This window comes from Astyanax mexicanus, chromosome 21, assembly GCF_023375975.1.
Source record: "Astyanax mexicanus isolate ESR-SI-001 chromosome 21, AstMex3_surface, whole genome shotgun sequence".
Lineage (NCBI taxonomy): Eukaryota > Metazoa > Chordata > Actinopteri > Characiformes > Acestrorhamphidae > Astyanax > Astyanax mexicanus.
In genome coordinates this window covers 22,839,964-22,847,943 of record NC_064428.1, presented here as the reverse complement: position 1 = coordinate 22,847,943, position 7,980 = coordinate 22,839,964, and positions in this window count along the sequence as shown.

The following is a 7,980-nucleotide window of genomic DNA, read 5'->3' as shown; positions in this document are numbered from 1 at the left end:
AAAGTTTAAATATATAATAAACCCAATTTTCTAAATATTAGGACACACCATGATCTGAGCTTTTACAGAACATGGTAAAACATGAAAAGGTAGCAATGGTGAAAAGTTGTCTTATTATAATTAATTATTTTTAAAATATATATATTTTTAATGTATATAATTATAATGAAATAGATAAAACAATTTAACCAATGCTTTCACAAATATCTGTGAAAACAAGTGTTTTTAACATGCAATTTAATCTTTAAAGCCAGGCGGACACTGTGCGATTTTCGCCCGATTTTAAGCCCGATCTGGTCGGATGCGACTGAATTTCATGATCGGGCCGAATTTTAGCTTGATCGTGCGTCGTTTGTCGTGCAGTGTGAGAGGGGAAGCGATGTCCGATTAATTGCCCATAGGAGCTGCGAATGAGCAGTCGGACGCGACCAGGGATTTCTGACATGCCAGAAATTTTGGTCGCTTGTCTCACAGTGTGAGCTGTTTTGCGGGCCGATTTCTTAACGTCACGACCTGTTTTCCCAAAAATCTGCACAGTAACTATAAATAATTATTAGTCATATTTATTTCTGTCAGTTATAAGGATTTATATTTATGTTCGGTACACAGACTTATAGCTTAATATAGCAGACACAGGCATTCTGCTGTTTAAGAATTTCAACAGATGCTTATTCTCAGTCAATAGCTGGAGTTTTTGAAAAGAAAAATTAAAAGAGAAAATATCTTTGACAAACATAAATTTATTTTATTTCACTTTGCTATTATATCTGAAAAATAAAGCACATTGTCAGCCTCTGGTGCTGCCCGTCAATTATATAAAACTTAAAACATGCACAGAAATATAAAGCTATATTTTATAATTCGTTTCTTTTCGCCAGGGCAAATTTATTAAAATTATAAATATGTTAATTTATTAATTAAAATCTCGTCCAGTGCTCCAGAATATTAGCCACGCAAAGCCAGCTTAGCGCAGCGCGTGGCATTGCGCGCGGCATTGCCCACATAATAACCTCTGTCTTCTAAAATAAACATTTTAATAAATAAGGTCGGAGAAGTGTAGTAAAATTAGTGCTATTAAACTTACTAAAGCTAATAAATGTACTGATAATTAATCAAGATAAATCAGACAAAATGCGCTGCGCCTCTCTCTCGCTCTCTTTCGCAGCGCAGAGCTGAATTCAGCGCGAGGCTACAGGAACTCAGTTCAGTTGAATAAAAATAAGTAAGGGCCTGTAAGTACAAGCAAAGGGCCTGTAAGTACAAGCAAAGGACCTGTAAGTAAATATAGTCAAATATAAAGTATAGTTTGAGGTTTTGGTGAGCTGTTTTCATGATTTGAAACTGAAACTAACTGAAACTTTGATTATTCTGCAGAAAGCCTGGGTTATTTTAAACGAATTTTTAATGAGTTTATATTTTATATTTTTTATTTATTCATTTAAATTATTTTTCTTCTTTTATAAATCAAATCATTAAATATATATCTTCATAAGATATATTTTTTTTCCCTTTTATGTCAATTTTTATGATCTTTTTTTAAGGTCCTATTTTTCCTTTTTTACGTATATATTTTATTCGTCTATAATAAATGTCAGTTTTTATTCCTATTTTTTATATATATTATTAATCCCTTTTAAACTGTTAATGCTCAGCGGCACTGTAAATGAGGGTCCCTATCCAGTGTGAATAACCGATTGCTTGTTTAATATTCAGTGTTGCAAAACCAGTTTTTACATAAACAATAAACAGAATAAAAAATTAAATTATTTTATTTTATTTAAGCTGCTGGTGTTTCTTTCGCAGCCTGACGCGCAGTCATTTTTCTATGCGCTCTCCTTCTGTAAAACGGACAACCCGTAGAGTCCACGTCGCCTCAGCCACCTGCGAGTCCATGTACGTCTCTTCCGTGGACTTTCAGCGCACAACAGGGCACAAATAAGCAAAGCTAAGCGCTTTCTTTTGCAAGGCGTTGTGTTGAAGCGAGAGTTTGTACGCAAAGAAAGCTCCGCCTACGGGCTGCGTTTAGACGTGCAGTGTAAGCTCCCCCGTCGCAGCAGGTCAGTCGGACCGTACAGTGTGTGCAGATGAATCGCAGGCGTTGTTCATACACGACAAACGATTCAAACGTGCTGTTTGAGCTCTCCAGAACGCATCCGATTAAAAAAATCGCACAGTGTCCGCCTGGCTTAACGTTTGAAATGGGCTAGACCAGCTAATATAAACACTGCAGCACCGCCAATTAACCTGTGACTTTTGGAAGAAACCAATGTTAATGAAAAAGTGGGGAGGTCTAAGGTTTTTTAAGACCTGATTTTTAATATAATTAAAATACGTTTTTGACTTTTCAAATTAACGTATTACATTAGGTCATAACACATATAAAGAAGTAATAATAAAATTAAAACATTTAAAACACTTAAATCAAAAAGCTTTCGGGTCATAATTACCCCCCAGGTCTGAATGGGTATAGCGCCTCTGGTTGAATCCGGGGGAAAAAGGTAAAACTTCCTTTTCTCGGAGGACCTGATGGAGTTTACAGAAGCATAAATGCTCGATGTGAAAAAGGACTAAAAACCATTAATTTCGGAGTATTTCTTAGCTTTGGTGCTGAAGGTCCACTGCGCTGCACTTTACTGTGTTTATCGGGTTTAGTGTGAGTCTTAAAACAGAAAACACTGAACTGTGCAGAGCGCTGGGCCTCGAGCAGCTGCAGCTCGCTGATAGATCCGCTCTGCCGGATCACGGCTAGAGAAGCGGGTGAAGGGCGAAAGACCTCGGCATTTTCGCGTGCTCTGTGGGCGTGGATGCAGTGATGTCATTGGAAAATCCTTAAAAGTCTTCCGGAGTAGGATACACTGATGTAACCTCCGTTGGAAGCCTACTACAGGTGGATTTTAAGCGGCTTCTTTCGTCTCCTACGGTATTCGGACAGGCGGCAAGATGGCGTCACGAAATCAGTTTCCGGGTCACGGAGGAGAGGAGGAGGATCGGTAGGAAAAAGGAGACACTTTTGGGGTTTCTGGACGCAGACATACCCTAGAAGATTTCTTCAAAATTGTCCATGGCTTCTTCCGGGGTAGGAGAGGAGGAGTAGGAGAGGAGGAGTAGGAGAGGAGGAGTAGCAAAAGTTTCTGGACGCAGCCCGGAGCTTGTTTAGACAGAGCGCGATGGTTTTCCGGTAGTCATGAAACTAAGCGATACTAACGTAACAGCACCACCTGCAGTTGTGGAGCATGCGAGACAGGCAAAACGAAGCCGCAGAAAGTATGCCAGCTCGAAAGCTCGCGAAAGCGCGCTTGACTTCGTGCAATGCTCACGAAATTCGTTTCGCTGGAAGTATGCCGAGGCCTTCGCTGGAGGTTCGCTAACGCGAGCTAGGTTATAGTTATCCCGGGGGAGGGCTAGATAGAGACGGTTAGTCTGACTGTTTACAGCGTTATTCACCATTCACAGCCCTGATCACAGAACAGCCGCTCATTCAGAGAAAACACCCCCTATACTGGCCGAGAGCGAGTTAACTAGCTGCTCTCCTAGTATAGGGGATGTTTTTTCTCAGTGACCGGCTGCTCTCGAGTTGGAGTTTTTATCTTTTACTGCGCTGTAGCTTTAGTTTTTATAATAACCGCGCTCTTTACCGAAAGCTAAAATAGCCAAATAGCTAACAGCAGCTAAACTCTATCCCTGACTGAAAGAGCTCCTCTGCTCGTAATCCAGCAGGGTTTTCACAGCCCACAATTTTCAGGGAATACAGTCAACCTTATGAGACATGTCTGTCATCACCAAGAAACAGGTAAACTGCTGTTATATTCAGATTTTTACAGTTCGGTTGGAGTGGAGTAAAGTGGACTACTTTTGTACTATTTTCTCATTTGTCCTTTATTAAAACCTCCAAGTAACACCGCTCGGTTACGATACTGAACATGTATGATATTTATGGTACAACCCGTAACACTGAAATGTCCCATTTCACCGCGGTAAAGAGCTTGAATCGCAAAAATACACTTTATTCCAACCAGAAGCCGCAAACAATACAATACACTCCGATATTAACCAGTATTGCTTTAATAACAGCGCGTATTTTTACTTCACGGACGCAGCTTTCAGTAGCCTAATTTTGAGGCTCTTCCGTCGAAATTATCAATATTTTGCAATATCACAACAAAATACAGACATGAATGTTTTTACAATCCTTAAATAATAATAAAGTACTAATACAGTAAAAGTAAAATTAATATAGGTTTTCTGTTGCACAAAGGAAAATCATCACCAACAACAATATTAATTATTATTATTATTACTAGTAGTAGTAGTAGTAGTAGTAGTAAGTATAAAAGAAGTATTAACAAATATTGTCAATGGTTACAGTCTGTTATCACATAAACAACAAATAATAATCGATGGTTGGAAGTATTTTGTACGTTTACACATATAGGTTATAATGGTATTTTCTACAGTGTTTTTGTATATCATGCAAGTGAATAAATATTTGGGTTTTGACAAGTCTAATAGTTGAATTAAGCTATGTTCATCCAGTTAAAATCAATGACTTCTGTATTAAGATCGCTGTTAGATCACTGACCCTGAGAAAAGCTTTATCTGCTTTTTTTTATCTGCGATAAAAGAGAAACTATATAAAGCAAACCCAAAAATTATTAAACACAGTTGGCACAAAACCGACCTTCAACGTTGAAATGTGGTTAAAACTAAAGTAATGTATGTTGTTTCAATGTTGAAACAACGTTGAATCAACAGTTTACATTTCATCACCATATAATTTCTAAAAACGGCTGGATGGAGTAATGAAACAATGTTTTACTTCTATTTGCAGTAATTGCTTTTTAATTTAATTTAATAATTTAATAGTTTTACTCTTTTAGTGTTTTTAAGATAAGATGTTAAATCAGCTTGGTAGTGGTGGGTAACTTTCGTTATACTCAGCTTTACTGCTGTAAATTAAGTTTATTGTTTACACTTTGTTAACCATAGGATTTTCTCATTTTAGTGAGCTATGGTTTATTAAAGGTTGAACGTATTACGTTGAAACAACGTTGCTATATCAATGTTGATTCACTTTTCAAAATCATCGTTGAATCATGGCTTCAACTCTTTGTAATCCATAAGAATCAATAAATAAATGCTCAAAATAGATCACTCTGTATAGTAAAATCAGTTCATTTTGCACAGAAAGATTGGACTTTTAGAATGAGAGTTTTTCTTGTCTAAAAGAAAATTATGAGGAAATGAATTGAGACAAGTGACAGACATGTGATGATGGAGTGCAAGAGAACTTTGTTAAAAATAGAATTATCCTTGCAGCTGTGGATGATTAGGAAGGCAAAGGTTCATGCAATAGGCTTTGGCCATTTGGCTATACATAATGAAATTTAATTTTTGTTTTATTTGCTTGTAATATTTTTTTATTTTCCTGCATGAACTTGTAGTCAAGTTTTTAATACGTATTTGGAAAGTGACAAAAATATTACTTTCAGCCATTTTTTACAGGTCTGAGAGTAATTATACAATAAAGTAAGGACAAGTTGCGTGTTCAGCTAACAGTATATGTACAATAATGTACGAATTATAAGAATGTTCAAAGTAAGACTAACACTGTTATGAAAAAGTAAAATTTATTAAACAAAAAAATATATAAAACACTGACACAACTGATACATTAATCAGACCGACATATTTTTAGAACATTTAAAAATGTTTTGTTAACCTGTAAAAAATACACACGTTTAGCAAATGCAAATAAAAACCTCAATTTTCCCAAAGTTAAAAACACAGAAATACCACCAAAGCAAAGGGTTAGTTTGCTCTGTGCAACACTACAAACTATTTGAGTGATTTAACATACATTTCTGTATGTTAAATTACAATGGTAACTCGACTTTTGGTTTCCAATCTCTCCTAATTTTAACAAATGTAATGCTGTAATGTAATTAACTGCCCAATCGCAATACAAATATGACTGCCTAGTGAACTATAAGGACACAACAATACCTCAACCTATCCTTTATATTTGACAATGTTTAACCTTACCTGTCCTTACTTATCTTACATTTATTTTACCGAACTGAGTTTTATATTTATATTTGTAGGCACGCTATGTTTTAAGTGCAGTTTGTTTTGTCAAATATCAATATAACATTTCAGTAAAGATTGTGGTTATAATGTGTTTTATACCATTGCGTTGCAGTTTGAAGTACACTTGAACTGAGGCGCAATGCCACGCGCTCCGTCGTGCTCACGCGTCTCCAGCAGCCAGCTGGACAAACTAGTAATGAATTAATATATGTTTTACTGTGATGAGAAACGAAGCTAACATAGATCTGTGTATTTCACCGCTGCTTTTACGGGAGTTGTATTAAAAGAGGTGCGAGAGCATGGTGGCATTGTGCTTTGATGTTTTTAAATTATAAAAAAATAAATGGGAATTTAAGTTAATTAATAGCACAGTTAAATAAAATACATTTAATTCAGTCAAAGTAACTTTCCCTTTTCATTTTTCATTACCAAAACTGCACCTGCACGATGAAAGAGAGAATGAGTGAGAATGAGCATCTGGCAGGCACGGAGTGGCTAATCGGGAGATTCGGGAGGATTCCCGATGGGCCGGCTCATGTCAATCTCGAGTTTGGGCCGGTTGGACGGAAAAAATAATTTTGACACTTATCTGTCCTTTATCTAATCTTACTCTTGCATTCATTTCCATTCAACTACGTATGCGTTCTCTATTCATCTGACAGCACAGCCTTCTTCGCAGTAGACTAGATGGGTTTAACCATCTGAGGGAATTCTCCCCTCCCAAATGTTTGAGTTGGTTGCGCCCACGAGTGGTCTTTTCTGGAGCGATACATTTAAATATGGCAACAGAATAGCACGTCGCGTCACTCAGCTGTGATGGAGGGTAAAAAGAAGCCAGGTGGAGCCAAAAAGGCCAGAGTTTTTTTTTTTTTTAAAGAAAGAAATGGAGGAAGAAGCTGCCAAATGTGCAAAATTAACAAGCTTGTTTTCCAGAAGGCAGACTCCAGCTGCAGCCGGTAAACAGAGATATGGAAATAATCTTGAACCGTCAGCTATTGCGCAACATTTGCCACGTCGACATAGCGTAGTTTATTTTGTAGAGCCCAATACACATCATTTACCTCTTAGCACGCCCTGGCCCGCCGACGGTACAGAAATATGTCATAATTCATATCTGGCTGTGTTTATGAATAATTATAGACACCCAATATACAATTTTAAAGCTTAGAATCTCTGCTTTTCAGTTATATAGCCTATTTAGCTGTATATCCTTTCAGGAAATAAACATTTAGGGCGAAATATGCCTTGTTTATTAGAATTATGATTCATAATTTCCATATTTGCATGTTTTGTATGTATTATATTTGATCCAATGCGGCCATATACATCATTCGAATCGCCTAAACCTCAGGATTTACTGTAGGATGTACGGTTCCTGAATTATAGCCAAAAGAGTGCTTATATTTTTTTTTACCGCAGCTTTGAAAACAGGCTCTTTGATCAGCCGGGCTCCAAAAAAAAAAAATATATATATATATATAGAAAATCTGAAAAGTGCTAAAAAAAAAAAAAAAAAAGTCCTGTTTTTTTTTCTTTTTTACCATATTTTGACTATTACATGTTTAAATAAATAATTTAAGTGTTTTCAATTAATTTTGTAAAGGCTTCTAAGTATCAGAATATCAGAAGAAAATATAATAGTGACTAATAGTTACTAGACACATTTGTAAGTATATTTTATTTTATAGTTACTGCACAATTTGCACTTTCTTTATATGTTGGTTGTTATGTAATTGTTTTTTTTTTTTGCAAATGTTCAAATGGAAACATTACTGTGTGTACAGTATTTACAATATCTGTAAGCAGTATTTGCACTGTCAAAATATTTTACTAATGTAAAATGCCTTGAAACGGCAGTGACATTACAACTCCAGTTCACCAGTGTGTCCATCG